The sequence below is a fragment of the Typopeltis vanoorti genome, chromosome 13 (genome assembly GCF_054136105.1).
Source record: "Typopeltis vanoorti isolate ZY-2024b chromosome 13, IOZ_Tvanoo_1.0, whole genome shotgun sequence".
In the NCBI taxonomy this organism is placed as follows: domain Eukaryota; kingdom Metazoa; phylum Arthropoda; class Arachnida; order Uropygi; family Thelyphonidae; genus Typopeltis; species Typopeltis vanoorti.
Genome location: NC_143561.1, coordinates 5,651,704 through 5,669,205, shown reverse-complemented (window position 1 = coordinate 5,669,205; position 17,502 = coordinate 5,651,704).

Genomic DNA, 17,502 nt, shown 5'->3' with positions numbered 1-17,502 from the left:
GACAAAATTGTCGCATTTGGGGTTCAGAAAATCCACGAGTGATTGTTGAGAAACAAATGCATCCACAACGTGTCACTGTTTGGTGCGGATTTTGGGCTGGAGGCATCATCGGTCCATTCTTCTTCGAAAATGCGGCTGGTAAGGCAATAAAGCAGTTAATGGTGCTCGCTATCGCGACATGATAATCCAGTTTTTTGTGCCTAAATTGCAAGATATGGATGTGGACGATATGTGATTTCAACAAGACGGTGCCACATGCCATACAGCCCGAGAAACAATTCAATTACTGCATGAGTCATTTCCTGGTCGTGTAATTTCGCGTTTTGGTGATCAGAATTGGCCGCCCAGATCATGTGACTTAACGCCGTTGGACTTTTTTCTTTGGATTTTTTTTAAGTCTAAGGTTTATGCCAACAAGCCCACGACCACCCACGCCTTGAAGGAGGAAATTGAGCGCCGTATCAACGAAATCCAGCCACATTTATGCAAAACGGTCATGGAAAATTTCGACAAAAGAGTGCGTATGTGCCAGCAAAGCCGTGGAGGCCATTTACCCGATATATGCTATTTCATGCATAACCCTATACTGTATACTTTATGAATCAATAAGAAATTACAATTTTTAATTAAAAACCTGTGTTTTCTATCAAAATTACTTCTTGCCTGAATTTTGGGACACCCTGTACATACAATTTGTGTGTTATTAGTAGTAATAATGATTTTTTAATAGTTTACAATCAGTTATAGTTCAGTTACACAGGATAGATTACACGATTATCTATATAATGTTTATTCCGTACAGAATGCTAGGAAAATATCTTATTTAAATTGCATATTGACAATGTGTTTTACATCTTTTTTCACATACATATTTACAATGATCCATTTGAATTGACAAGCATTTACTTTTTATTAACTGGATTATAATAATTGCTTGTTTCTTTGGGTGGCTTCTTCCTCGAAGCTTTGCAGAGCTTATCTGAGGAAGATAATAGATGGCGGTGGTTTCTTGGTTTTGTTTCTATACCCGTTGCAAACCAGGTATTGATTTTACTTTTGTAGGTAGGTGCTTAGAAGACTACTACTGCTTGTGCACGGTTTAACGTTTTTTGCAAGTGGGGTTGGATTTGGGTATGTTATGTTTGCGTCCTTGTAATGGTGTTTTTTGAGGGTTTGTTATAGGTTTTGTGTGTGTGTGTGTGTGTGTGTGTGTGTGTGTGTGTGTGTGTGTGTGTGTGTGTGTGTGTGTGTGTGTGTGTGTGTGTGTGTGTGTGTGTGTGTGTGTGTGTGTGTGTGTGTGTGTGTGTGTGTGTGTGTGTGTGTGTGTGTGACTGAGAGAGAGAGAGAGAGGAATTTCTCTGACTTTCATTCTTGCTATAATGTTTATATAGCAAGAATTTTATATGTTGTTCTGGTTACTCTATAGGTTGGACTGAAGTAGTGTTTTAACATGACTGTGTAGTAGCATAAGTGTTTCACCTTAAATATTTTTTTGTGTTCTGTCCATGCTGCCAGCATAAGTGTGGGTTGTTCCTAGAATATCAGTTTTACCATTTCATTTTGCAACCATTATAACCTGTTAAGTCTGTAATCTGCTCAGAATGAGTATGATGTGATTGCGTATCTTAAAATGTTTTCACATAATGCTTTATAGATTAGTATTTTTGTGTGTAGGGGCAATATCTTTCAATCGATATAGTTTGCTTGCTATTATTCTGAGTTTGTTGTGTAGGTAGTTTATATGGCTGTTTCTACTTTGATCAGCATCGAAGTGAAGTCCGAGATAGCGTATTGTTTTCATCTGTGTGATGGTTGTGGTTTTAAGATCGGCGCTTTGTGTATAGGAGGATGGATGTCGCATAGTGAGATATTTGGTTTCTATGGGTAGGGTTTGGTTTTTTTTAATATCATTAGCTTTGTTTTTCCAGGGTTTATATATATATTATAATATATATATATATATATATATATATATATATATATATATATATATATATATATATATATATATATATATATATATATATATATATATATATATATATATATATATATATATATTATAATATATATATAAACCCTGGAAAAACAAAGCTAATGATATTAAAAAACAAAGCTAATGATATTATACCGTTTTCGGTTAGCCAGTTAGTGATTTGATTGATGTCGTGTTGCATATTTGTGTAAGCGATATTTGCTTTGTTATGAATGGATGCTATGGCCGTGTCGTCTGCGTACTGGAAGATTTTACTTTTTAGGGGGAGTTGGCTTATGTCGTGTGTGTATATGTTAAATAGAATGGGAGATAGGACAGCTCCTTGCGGTACTCCACAAGTTACCGGTACCTCTTTGCTGTACGCTGATCTTATACGTGTGATATGCTTCCGGTTTTTCATGTATGCTTTAAACCACTGGAGTAGCGACCACCGATTCCGATATGTGTTAGTTTCGTTAAAAAGATTTTCTGTGTTAGTGTGTCAAACACTTTTGTTAGGTCAATGAAAACGACTAATATTATTCTGTTTTTATCCAATGCAGCGTTTATTAGGTCTGTGAAATCTTCCAGGAGTGTTGCTGTTCCTTTATTTTCTTGAAAACCATATTGTGTTGTAGGTATGATTTGAAATTTTTCAACGTATGTGGAGAGTTTGCAATGCACGATGCGCTCCATGATTTGGTTGATTACAGACAATGTGGCGATGGGTTCATAATTACTTATAATGTTTCTTTTTCCAAATTTATGTATGGGTGTGATTAACGCAATCTTTAATGTTTCAGGTATGTGTCCCGTTTCGAAGATTTTATTTAACAGTTTTAATATAATTGGACATAGGTGGGGTGAGTGTTTCTTGATGTCTTTTGGTCTGATTCCGTCTATCCCCGGTCCTTTGTTAGGGTTAATTTGTTGACTTGCCAGTGATAGTTCTTCTTTTGTTGCTGTGGGGAACTACATCGACTAGATTGCTCGTGGACCTAGTGCAGAATGTTTCTTTTTGTGAAGAAATGTTGTTTCTTGTAGTTTTTGGAGAGAGTTCACGAAGTGCTGATTAAAGTTGTTTGCCAACTGTTTGAGAGATTTGGGATCGCAAGCAAAGCTGTGTTTTATTGTTTCTGAGGCAGTGGTTCTGTGTGTATTGTCCAGTATTTCCTTAATCAGGTGCTAGATTTCCTTTATGTCGTTCTGAGTTAATTTGTTTCTGTAGTAGTTTCTTTTTGCCGTTCTAATCTGTGTTGTTAAGAAATTCCGTTTTCTTTTGTATTCAGCTTGTAAAACGATATTGTTTGGCGACTTCTTAAGTTGTTTCCTTAGGGCACCTTTTTTTGTATGTCTGTTAATATGTTTTCTATTATCTACGGATTCTGTTTAGTTTGGGAGATTTTTATGTTTGTTAATGCTTTGTTATATATTTTATTAAATGCAAGTTTAAGATTATTATATACAGCATCAGCAGAGTCTAAAGATGCTAGTGTAACTGTAATGCTGTGAAATAATGGTCTGCCAGTTTGCACGTTATGAAGGCTGCTGTGTTGCTATTTGGAGGTGCCTGTATATTTATATGGTCAATGCAGGATGAGGTGGTTGTATTTCCGACTATCTCTTCTCGTGTATACGACTGTATGGATGGGGACTCAGTGGTAAGCTATGGAAATTTTAACAAAGGGCTCGCATCGTCGAGCAAAAAAAAAAAAAAAAGGCCTAACTTAGCCCTAACAATACATATATTGTGACTTTGTAAAACTTCTGACAGATATGATAATTCCTGTAGGATATCAATCATTAATGCTAGATCTTTTAAAAATTCCAAATTGGGGAGTCGGTTTAAAAAGCTCTTATATTTATGGTTCGATACAAAATGCTTGCATAAAGCTGGGTAATTTCTCCACACAGCAAGAGCCGTTCGTAAGCTGCAAGCTTCCCATCGTGGTTCAAACACACAGCCGATGTTTAAAATTTCGATACCAAGGTCTTTTGCAATCGTATTTAATTCTGGTTGATTTTTTGGTGATTGATGATAAAAAGCATATAATTTATCCAGAAATATTTCGAAATGATTTATTTCTTTAATGTTTTTTTATCGAATCGTCTAATGCTAAGTGTAAACGATGAGCGCAATGCCAAATCACAACTTTGGGATTTTTTTTTAGAAGTTTGGTTACAAAACCTGATTTGTTTCTTAACATTACACTAGCTCCATCAGAACAAAATGCAATGAAATGATTTTTTAAATAGTTATCAGAAAATCCATATGAATTTAAAGTAGCAATTATAGTAGCATGTATACATTCCATGGTGGTATTTGCTAGTTCTACAAGATTATTAAACAAGAAGAACAAGAGGCTCGCGAATTTGAGAAAAATTTAACAAAGGGCTCGTGCGAGCCCCTTATAGCTCACCACTGGATGGGGTTATGTTATATGCTGATAAGAGGTCTAGGTATTGTTCTGTGTTGTTATTTATGTTTATATTTATGTCATCTATTATTATCAAGTATTCTGAGGCGCCTTTTTCCGTGGTAGAAAACCATCTGTTTAATCATCTAGAAATTCTGTAGTGCTTAAGTTGGATGGTCTGTACATTGCGTTTAATATCAAGGAGTTTTCTTGTTTGATGTTTTTAATTTCGATGTATATGTTTTCTGCGTATTCTAATTTATAGTTTATTTCTGTTACTTCTAGTTTATGTTTGGTAAATATTAGTATACCACCGTAGTGTTTGTGTTGTTGGAAGTTTGGCATTTGGTAGATGGTTGCCTCTTCGTTTGTCGTAGATATTTCAGTCGGTATCAAAATGTCTATATTGTCTATATCTTCCTTCAGATGAGTTTGCAAGGTCAACCAGTATTTTTGAATGCTCCTGATGTTGATAAGAGAATAGATAGTCCTTTTTGGGGGATAGTTCACTTGTTTCCATTCTGATATCGATTTCAGAATGTGGCAGTTGTCATGTTCCGGGGTGATTACATCTGCTTGGTGGTCTGCGTTCATGTGGGTTGGTATGTTGTTCCCTTCTTTACGACTTATTAGTGTTCTTCTACGGATTTTATTTGGATTGGCTTTGCATCTTGTGTCGAATATTGTGTAATAATAATAATAATAATAATAATAATAATAATAATAATAATAATAATAATAATAATAATAATCCCTGAAGGTGGCAAACCTATGGCATATTAGTCTGTGGATGGGCTAAGCTAGATTTCAAGCCACTTCAGATTACCAACAATCAGGATGATCTCACACCGGGCGATAAAAATAATTAAAATTTACCATGTGGATAAAGTCATGAATTAGTTCTACATATTGGAAGGGCACTTTCAATGGTTATCACAACAGGTAAGAAATATATGTTAATTAAACTAAAATTATTTATTTTTTTAATATTTGACAATTCCTTACTATATGGGATGTTACGGTTACTTTGAATTTTTATATACGACTCGTAACCTTCAATAATATTTGTAAAAGTGTTTTTTGAAACAGTTAAGGACGCAGAATATTTTTTTAAGATATCTTTACATGTACCTGGCATACTAACAGTATTTTATCGTATTGTTATATGCTAACATTTTGCTTATCATCAGTTATCTGTTTGTATATGTATTTATTTCTTTATGCGAAAACTGTTAGTAAAAGTAATCGGTCCGGAATGGTTGCATGTTGAAAATATTTCTTGCCTTGTCAACAGTGAATAAATTATGTTTGAAAATGTCTTCTTAATGGCTGTGTGACAACAGCTAAGAATATACGTCTTTCCTCCCCCCCCCTTTTTTTTTTCAGATAGGATAGGATAGGACTCTTTAAAGGCTCGTGCAAGTTGGGGATTAAAGGAGTCTCTTTATTCGACTGCAGAAAACGGGAGGGCGAACAGAGATTAAGGCGACACCGAACCAAAGATCTGCCCCCAAGCAGCCTATTGTGACGTAATCTCCTCTCCCAAACACACTGCGTTCAGACAAACTCGTTTAAACACCTACCCGATTGCGAGCACGTGCTCTGAGGTGTTCCTGGCTGTAGCTCCTCTCGGAAGCAGGCAGACCCACGAGGGTAATCCTCGACCCGTGACGCGCAATATGTCACATGCACTCTGATCCCTTAGGCCAACTTGTGACAGACAGACGACTTACGGTTTTGAGTTTAACCACACGGTACATGTTGAGGATATAAACGGATTATCGGGAGGGATTGAACGCCCCTGTTGTGTCTCATCTCTTCCTCCCTCATTAGTGGAAGCATTCCTGGACATCTTGTGGTCAGATTCAACCAGCTCAGTGGTTTATTTAGATTTATGACAGAATCAGCTATGACAGAATGAGACAATGTCTACAAACTGCGTGCGTTATACTGATCGGCTTGTCTATTTTGGAGGATAAACACTTGACTTTTCAAGAGAAAAAACCTGTCATCTCTCTCTCTCTCTCTCTCTCTCTCGCTCTCTCTCTCTCTCTCTCTCTCTCTCTCTCTCTCTGTGTATATATATATATATATATATTATTGTTCATAATTTTACTCGGTAGAAAATGTATCTAAAAAAGAATTTAAATGACTCTATACCGAGAAAGAAAAGTTTAATGTTAAGGTACGACTAGTTTCGTTGAAAATTCAACTTCTTCTGGTATCACAGGCAAAGAATTAAATAACAAATAACAGAGACATGATAAAATACATTAACAGTTCTAGTATAAAACACACAAGTACATTTAAAAACAGGAATGCGTGCTTGAGTTCCAAATGAAGTTGACTACGTGTATGAGCTGACACGAGAGCGCCAGTATTGGACAGTGGCAATGTGTGCATCAGAAATAGTGTAGCTAAGGCTGTTATTAATATGAGATGAATCAAGCGATATTTCTCGAGATTCAACTATTCTTCTTTCAAGTTCATCATAGCATACATGGATATTAGAAGTTTGTGGCCGGTTTACGAGGTGTTGGCGGCCTTCATCCGAGTTGATAGAGAAGAAAACGTGACTAGAGAGAGAGCGCTGGCCCTGGTTCTGTTGTAGGAAATGTCTCTTTGGTGTTTCTTCCATGCGTAAAAGGATGGATTTAGTTGTCTGGCCGTAGTATGGTTTGCCACAATCACACAAAATCTTATAAACTCCTATAAGATTTTGTGTGATTAAATGATTAAAATATGATATATAATTTAAAAAAAAATAATATATATATATATATATATATATATATACTTGGCAACGTATTAAAGATATGATCAACCATCTAATGTTAATTATGTAAATCCTCGACACCGCAAGGTGTAGAGAATTTTTTTTTCTACATTTCTACATACAAGAGGAGGAAAGGAATAATAATAAGAAGATATTTGTAGATTGGATCCTACTGTTCTTCCCCCCCCCTGTATTTCTTCTCTACTTGCTCCTCCCCCCTCGAAAAAAAAAACTCTATTAGAGGATTCTTATTTTCTCACCTGATGCAGTGCGAATCTGCCTTTTCTCTTACGGACACTGCAGCAGAGGAGTAGCAAGCCGGCTGCAGTATCTGCCTTTAAACTTCACGAGTAGTATAGCTAGAAGAGACTTGAAAAATACTACCGCGTACAGGATAATCGAACTCCCCTAACACCATATAAAGCAGGTAAGAAGTTTACAATGCGCTCTGCCAAAAATATTAGCCATATTTCAACAATTCGGACACTATTCAAACCTGGAAAATTAAAAGTGATTGAGAAAGAATTAAATGGAATGTAATCGGATTTGCTGAAACCCATTGGGCAGGTGAAGGAATGGTAGAGCTAAAATGTGGCAGAATATATTCTAAACGTAGAAAGGATCAACAACACAGAGAAGGAGTTGCGTTAATTATTATTAATCGTCTGATCACTTCTCTCCTAGAAATCCCACCAACACCTTCTAGAATAACAGCAGCTGGATTCAAAAGAAAAGAGAAGAACGTATGCCTAAAAATAATTCAAGTACATGCACCTGAGAAATCATATGAAGAAAAGAATATCTAGAATTTCTTGAATATCTTTAAGAAGAAATAAACACTACTAAGAAAATAGATAACACCTTAATCGTGGGTGACTTCAATCCTAAGATTAGAACATTCCCAGAAGATAAAAGAGATGTAATGGGAAAGTATTACTGAATTTTTGCAACTTAAAAACATCATCATCATCAAATTCCTGCCATGTACCCTCAAGAGCTGTACAGGATATGACAGTACTACATGAAAAATTTACATCATTACTAACTTCCTATCTACAATTTTCCTCCAAATCAGTCTGTTACTTGTCAAGACTCCAACATTATAAGATCTTATATTTCTGTCTTCTAAGGCACTTTTTATTGTATCAATTCCCTTATATCTTGATCTTCCTCTGAGTCATTTTCCTGCCAACCTGGAAGAGGACACTTGTTTTACTAATCTTTTTTCTCCCGTTCTGTTCAGGTGACCATACCGCCTGAGATTAGCTCTGCTAACCCATTCCTGGATGCTGACAATGTCAAGTTCTTTCCTAATATCCTCGTTTTTAATATGATATTGCCATTGATGCCATCTATTCATGCCTATAATCTTTCTCAGGACTCTCATATCTGCAGTCTCTAGTCTTTGGTCAAGTGTTTTACTTCTGACCCAGCTCTCAGATCCATAAGTTAAAACTGGTTTGAACACACTCTTGTATACAGCTAATTTAGTGTTCTGACTAATTTCACTCTTATTCCATATGAATTTATTCAGTTGACTTCCTACCATACCAGCTTTCTTGATCCTGTTGTCTATTTCCATATTTAATTTACCATCTTCACTAAAATCGTGTCTAAGTAGCTGAAATGTTGATTGTTTCTTCCTATTTTCATTGTCTTTGTCTTTTTAATGCAGACCTTCCATATCATATTATACCCTATCACTTTAGTCAGGGAATCTGGCAGACTTGTAGCGGATTTATTTAGAAGTATAATATCGTCTTCATAAAGCAAAGAGCTGACATTAACATCTCCAATTCTGATATCAGGTTTAATTCCACTTTCCTTCATAATGTGATCCATATAGATAATGAATAACAGAGGGGATAATGTACATCCTTGTCTCACACCAGATTTAACATTAAATCATTTTCCTGTTCCTTCAATTCTAACTGCTGACTTACAACTCAAATAAAGACTAAGTATTGCTTGATATAATGCCCCATTGACACCATATAACTGTAGCGTATTGAGTAGCTTCTCTCTTGGCACCTTGTCATATGCCTTTTCCAGATCGACAAAACTTAAATACAGATCTGGTAATTAGTTTACGGAATTAACAACGCAAATGAAGTATATTAATTAAAGATAACTTTAATGAATCACTTCTATATTTCGGCAACGTCACATTGCCATCTTCAGGAACATAAAGATATGGTATGTGCACGCAGGTACTAACACAAAGCAAATGAGGAAGAAAGCAAGAAACTAATATTGTTCCTAAAGTCCTAATGGTGCCCTCTTGCGGGCTAATTTGGTAGTCTTGGCTGTTGGGCTGAAGTTCTCATAATGTAAGTCTCCCAAATTTGGGGTAGTTTCATGCACCCAAATTTATTGAGGTTAGGAACATTTTTTAGAGCTGCTGAAGATTCTTTGAATAATCTTTCGTATTTAAACTTGCTGCGATGAATTATTTTTGTTTTTTTCCAACGAATTTTATGGTGGGTATCTAAGGCATGGTCTGCCAGCCCAGAGCGGCTGTACTGGTGAAAACGGATGTAGTCTTTGTGTTCTGAAATCCTGATATTAGTTGTTCTGCCTGTTTGGCCAAAGTAGGACAATTTGCAGCTGCAAGGGACCTGGTATACACCAGGTAGGTCTAGGAGAAGTGGTTGGTCTTTGGTAGAGCGGAGAAGGGATGCCAACTTTTTATATGGTCTGTAACAGGAAGTAAGGTCATATTTTTTGAGGATATTGGTTATTTTCTCAGAGGTGCCCTGGATGTAGGGGATGGTGATAGACTTGGTGTAATCTTTATTGTGGAGGGGGGTTGTGGTTTACTGGTTTTAGTATTTTTTGGATTTTTTGGGGGTTATAGCCATTGGCTAAGAAAGTGTTGAGGATGTGGTTTAGTTCAGTAGTCAGGGCCTTGTCATCTGAGCAGATTAATTTTGCCCTGTTATATAGTGTTTTTATCACCCCATATTGTTGTGAGGGGGGGGGGATTGCTGGTGAATGTATCGGCCAGTATGGGTGGGTTTTCTGTAAACAGAGAAAACCAAAGATCCATTAAGCTGGCGGGTGATTAAAGTGTCTAGGAAGGGGAGGGTGTTGTTTACCTCTTTTTCTAAGGTGAACTGGACTCTGGGGTGTTGGTTGTTTAAGTGTGTTAGGAAGGAGTGGAGTGTGTCTGAGCCATGTGGCCAAATAGCAAACACATCATCCACATAACGAAGCCAAATAGTGGGTTTTTGTGGGGCAGAGTTTAAGGCTTTCTCTTCAGATGTCTCCATAAAGAAATTGGCCAAGGGTGGGGAAAGTGGTGAACCCATGGCTGTATTATATAGTGTTTTTATAACCCCATATTGTTGTGAGGGGGGGGGGGATTGCTGGTGAATGTATCGGCCAGTATGGGTGGGTTTTCTGTAAACAGAGAAAACCAAAGATCCATAATATCTTTATGTTCCTGAAGATGGCAATGTGACGTTGCCGAAATATAGAAGTGATTCATTAATGTTACCTTTAATTAATATACTTCATTTGCGTTGTTAATTCCGTAAACTAATTACCAGTTATGTCTAACCAACGTATAAGCCTTGCAACTAGAATTAAATACAGATCTTTGTTATATTCCCATGCTTTCTCAACTAATTGTCGTAAAGTGAAGATCTGATCCCGACAGCCTCTATTTGGCCTGAATCCAGCTTGTTCTTCACCAAGCTTTTCTTCCACAATTCTTCTCAACCGTTTCTCAAGTACATTTGCATAGATCTTACCAGGAACACTCAGTAGGGAAATACCTCTGTAATTCTCACATGCAGTTTTATTTCCCTTTTTATAAATGGGTACTATGAGAGCTCTACTCCAATCATCGGGAATTCGTCCCTCTGTCCAGGCTTTCTAAACTGTGCAGTGCAGCCACTGTAAGACTTTTATACCACCATACTTCAGCATTTCTGGTAGAATATCATCTATTCCTGCTGCCTTTCCACATTTCAAGCCTTTGATGGCTTTTTCTACTTCAAGTATGGATATGTATTCCTGACTGTATGCCTAGTCAGTGTATTTTACCACTGTGCTGTCATCACTGCTTGTTTCATTTAGCAGTTTTTCAAAGTAATTACTCCATACTTCAAGGATATCTTTTTCTCCCGTTTTCATGTCATCTTTATCATCTCTAACTTCTTTTTCAACAACCTCCGGAATATTTTGCCACCTTCTTGATATTTATTTTCTATGTTCGTGCCAAAGTCCTTCCATGACTTTTGTTTAGCTAGTTTTACAGAGTGTTTAGCTTTCTTACATTTGTTTCTGTATTCTCTAAGAGCACAAGCTGACTTATTTGACACGAACTTAAAAACCCAATTTATTGGCAATACAATATTTTATCACAGAGAAAAATCCTAAATCTTCCTGGATCTCCCAAAATGGAGAAGTTAAAACTTGTATAGATTATATAATAATAAATAAAAAATGGAAATCCTCAATCAATAATGTAAAAACCCTAAGAAGCATACATATGGACACGAACCGTGAACCTTTGGAACTAATAACAGAAAACCGGAACCTAACTCAAACTCCATAGAACCACCAAAAATTCTTGATGAAGAAATATATAAACCACTTAACGAAATTAAAGATGAGAAAGTGCTTGTTTTGATAATATTCCCAAAGAATTGTGTAAAGAAGGCGGAGAAAGAGCCATAAATTACCTAGGAAAACTCTTTAACAAAATAATTATTGAAGAGAAATTTCCTAAAGATTGGAAGATATCAAAAATAATCCCATTGATTAAAAAGGTGGCAAAATATTATGTGCTATCTATAGGCCTATCGCTCCACTTAATCATGCTTACAAGATTTTAAATACAAAATTAAATACTCACGTACAAAATTTTAAATACTCACGTACAAAGATTATTTAATAGTATAATTTTCGCCTGTGTGTCACAGGCATCTTCAGTACATTTTAAGCTCAAATTAAACAATTACTGACAATTTCTTTATCCAGGTGTTTACCAGATTCCTTACTCTTGTGGATTATCTTATTTCGGGCAAACAGGAAGATCTGCCTCTATTCGGCTAGAAAAACACCAGTCGTATATTTTCTTACTAAGATTATTCGGCTAAGAAATAATGTTGGATTCAATATCCACTTATTTTGAATAAATAAATTCTATTTAGTTGAATTATAAATTCTCTGTTCGATACCGGGTTTCTGCCCGTCACTGAGTGCTACAGCTGTTTTCTGTCCTGGAGTGATGAGTTCAGCAGTGATCTTTTAATTACTCAATAAGATATTTAATATGGTGTAGAGCACTCAGACTTTTTGGAGAGGTAAACCCACACTTTAACATACCATGGATGCGAGTTCCGCAAAAGTGGTCTACGATCACTGCATGACATTGAACGCCTACCATGGTCTGTGGATGCCTTCCGCTGATGCTTCGTTTGCTTGCCTTAACGTTGGATGTTGGATTTTATCCTGCCATTAGGTGGAGGAGCTGAGGCCTCTGCAGGTTTTTCTGGCGGAACCATCGCTGAGATTAATAGAATGTAATGAATTATCAAATACCAGTTCTTTTTTATAAACAATAATGGAGAAAATTGATGCAATTCTGTGCAAATAATAAGTTAAAAATAATGAATACATTTTATCAGTATAAAATAACTTTTGGAAACACAAAAGGACAGTAATTATTAATAGACTATATTATATGTAACAAGGTATCAATATGTAATAATTGATCCATTTAGAACAAAAACTGAACCGTACAGAGTGAGATAGCAATGATACCTTAATAGGGGACAAATTATAGAACAGTATGGTTTCTTGTTGTCTTTCTTGTCCGATAACTGTTTCATGTCTGTTCATGGGACTGATTTGCCTGCTTCCTGGAGGAAATGTGCAGGCTACGCAGGCTCCGTTATTATTATTGCTGCTAGTAGTAATATGCGACTTCAATACAGCAATTATTATGGGATGAATTTTACTCAGATTCGCTATTTGAAACTTTTACAAGAAAATGTCGAACTGGTTCAGTTTTCAGTTCAGCTATATTCGGGATGACAAATAAATAACGTGTCTAAATTATGTACTGTATTACAAAAACTCTCTGACTTAGCGGAATTAGTAGAAGCTGTCTGCACGGTTCAGTTTTTATTCTAAATGGATCATTTTTATCATAACATTTTCGAAAAAAAAGTTTCGAAATTATATTAGCAGTTCCACTTTGGCTGGATCTATTTAATGAAATTTTAGTTAAATTTTTCGGTGAATTGTTTTTCGATGAATTGCATTTTCGACGAATTGTCTTTCGATTAACTGTTTTTCGATGAATTTTTATGGAACCGAAAATAAAATCTAAAGAAAATCAACGCAATGCCGAAACAAAATTTCAAGTGGAATTATTAGAAGAAGAAAGTATAAAACGTTATGCTACAATAGATTAAGACAAAAGTTTCAAGGTAACCCATTAAGCAGCGAACAACATGTAGAAGATAACTGGAAGATTTTTAAAACAAATTTTACTGAAATAGCAACAGAAATATTAGGATTAAAAAAAAGTATAATAAAACCAAGAAGATGGGCTCCATGGTTTAACGAAGAAATAAAAATATTAACAAAAAATAAGAAAGAAAAATATCAAAAATATCTAGAAATGAAAACAACAGATAATTGGAACGAATATAAAGAAATAAGAAATAAAGTTAATCAAAAGAAAATAGAAAACGAAACGCAATTTTGGGAATCACACAAAAGAACTTGAACATGATTTCTGTGGTATACAGAAACAAATGTGGAGATTTATTAATACACAAAAGAAGGAAGAAGCAGAATATGTCTCACTATTAAAAGTAGAAATGGAGGAATTAGAGAATTATTTTAAAAACCTTTATAACCAAACAGTTGAAAGAAAAGTAGAACTAAGTAAACAAACAAATCAAGAAGAAGAAATAAATACAACTGAAACGAAAACTGAAATAATTGAAAATTGAAAGTGCTATCAAAGAACTGGAAAATAGAAAATCACCAGGTTTAGATAATAGTAATAATGAATTATTTAAAAAAATGGTAAAGAAATTATAATTCAGAGTTTAAATATATTATACAACCAAATAATAAATACAAAAAAGATATCGGTAGAATGGAAGAAAAGCATAACAATTTAAAAAAGGAGATAATAAAACAGACAATTATAGGGGGATAAATTTATTAAATACCTCATCTAACAAGAATCCTAAATAATAAATTAACAAAGGAAATTAATCTATTAGATGAACAACAAGGTTCAGAGAAGACAGATTATGTACAGATGCGATATTCCTAATCAGACTATTGATGGAGAAAACCATAGAATACAATAAGAAACTATTTATATGCTTTATAGACCTGGAAAAAGCATTTGACAGAATATTAATTCAAGATGTAATAGAAATATTGCAGAGAAGAAAAATAGCAGAAAACATAATACAAATAATTAAAGAAATATATGATAATGACAGCTGCATAATAAAAACACAAGGAAAAATAAGTAAAGAGATACAGATTAGTAATGGCGTTAGACAAAGAGGCTCTTTAAGTCCAGCAATATTCGATATAATAATGGATGAAATAATAATAGAAAACGTTAATAGCATACAAAATACACGAGTGAAAATAAACAATAGAATAATAAGAACTATATGTTATGCAGATGATGTGATATTAATTGCAGAAAATGAAACTCAGTTACAAATATTATTACATACATTTAATAAAGCAGCAAAATTGTATAACATGATGATATCAAAAACTAAAACAAAATGTATGACAATATCACAAGAACACAAAGATGCAAATTAGAATTGGAAGGTACTATCTAGAAGTCGGAGAACAAATTGCAAAAGCTGCAAGGATATCAGGATTCTTGAACGAAATAATATGGAAAAATAAACATCTTAGAGTAGAGAAAAAACCAAAATTTATATAACAGTAATGAAGCGTATTGACATATAATGCAGAAACAAGACTTACACTAGGAAAACAAGACAAATGTTAAACACAGTGAAAGGAATATATTAAGAAAAATAGTAAATAAAACTAGATTAGATAAAATAAAAAATAAGAAAACAGTGTGAAATACAAGCAATAAACAATTGGGTAGCAACCCGAAGAATAAAATGGATTGAACACGTGGAAAGAACTTTCGCTTGTGCAGTAGAATTGACTCCACGTTCTGAACAGTTATCCTGCTTAGACGATCCAACTTAACCCTTCTCTTACTCATAGTGATGGAAAGCAGAAGCAACTGGCTAAACGTAGAGGTGTTTTTTTGTTTAAGAAGAGCTACGAATGAAACAGACAGATAAACCATGCAACATGTAATAGATATTAAAAAAATATCTAAGTGAATTCATTATTGCATGACATTAAGCCAGAGGTTAACGAAATCTTGAACAAAGATTATATGAAGGGCGATTGCGACCCCTTTTTTTTTCAAAGATTTCTGTGAAACATTTATTTGGATCCTTACTGAGAAATACTTCTAGGTTTATATAAAAGCCTTTGTCTAAAGTTTAGTTGTAGTCGGAGTACGTCAGTTGTTGCCCCCACCCCTAGAAAATTTGAGTTCTGTGTAGGATGCAAAGAACATTGACAGGAACTTTTCACCTGAAGATAAATTCAATTTAAAAGAATATTTTATATAATATTAACCGTGTGATGTTACTTTGATGTTTCATACTGTATTTTTCGTGTCCATTATACAGTACATGCAAACTTTTCAGTGCCCAAAAAAATCGAAGTAATCGGATGTTCTCTCATAGAAATAATAATAAACGGGAAAATAGATATTAGACCAAGAAGTCATTTTAGTTAGGTTAAACATTCATTAACCAACGAATGATGTGAACGGGGAGAAAACCAGCATGTTTGCCAATTAGGGCCAGCAGTCTCTACCCTTAGTCATCACTGATAACTGGCCTAAGACTATCAAAGATTTTAACTGGCATCTGGGGAAGAGAATACGATGGACAACTGCCACCATCTCGTAATAAGCAATTTATAAGTGTCTTATAAGTAACTTTTATGAATTGCAACCACATTCTTGAGAGATATTTTAAATTTGCTGGCAGAAACATATCTAGTTTATCGAGTAGCTTTCTTTAATTTGATTTGCGAAATACTTCTCTTTCAGCAGAGTGAAGGAGGAAGAACTGAAAGAACTCGTGCCTGCAAAGCTAAAGGAGCTTCTGAGTGAGTTATCTATCCATGTAGACGCTTATCAATAGAGAGAAAGAGAAAGGCAGGATATTTGGATAATGAGGAAGATGTCTAGATTAAAACCAGGACAGTATGGAGCAAAATCATTAGTCTGTTGTACCAAGAAATCCGTAAATTAGACTTGTATGAAAGGGATGAAATAAATTTCAATTGAATCATTAATGGTTTTAAATAATCAATCCTCACAAGACAAACTTCAGCACTCACAGCACACAGTCCCATGTTCGGAGAAGTACTCGATAAAAAAGGAACCTGTTCAGTCTATTCAAGTGTTTTCCAACTGAAGTAGGGACAGTTAGTCTTACCGTTCTTTAAGAATTCGGCTTTCACTCCGGGTATAATGGATATCTATTAATGTCTGTTAGGTAGTAAAGGAATTTCGCTGCCTTGTGAGACCACCATTCTACTAATAGGAGCAGAGAAGTGGCTTGCAAATTTTCCATGTTTGGCTAAGGGAAGAAGAAGATTACTAGCGCTACAAGACTTTGAAAAAGGACCAACAACACCCACACATACATTATCGCTCTGGGTATATCGCTTTGCATCACATAACAACGTGGACCATCTGAGATCATAGAAATGTTCATATGCGTCATAAGTATTTTGTTTATGTCCTTTTACATGTTCTTCATAAAATAAAATTGTTAATAGTTTACTATTCATACAAAATTCTATTCTCTATTCACTTATAAAATCATACACAGCAGAAGATGATCACAACAGAACCTTTAGTTGAAGATTACATAATTGGTTTCTAGAAGATGGATATTGTCAAGTCATGTGATAACAAACGCATTGATATTGGCACTAATCAAATCACTGCATTTATAATTACGGAGCCACATAAAGATATAAACATTAAAATCAAGAATATATAAAAAGAAAAGAATAATCAGAAAGGGATATTGGTTGGGATATAATAAACTATAACAACTAAACCAAATTGTCCCTCTTGATCCAGAAATTGTGGAGTATAAATCATCCGAAATCAGTTCAGAAACGAATTACGAAATACAGATCGAATAAAGAAGACATAATAAAAGAAAGTTCTCCAATATTTCAGTTAGTTATTTTTTATAATGTACAAAGTT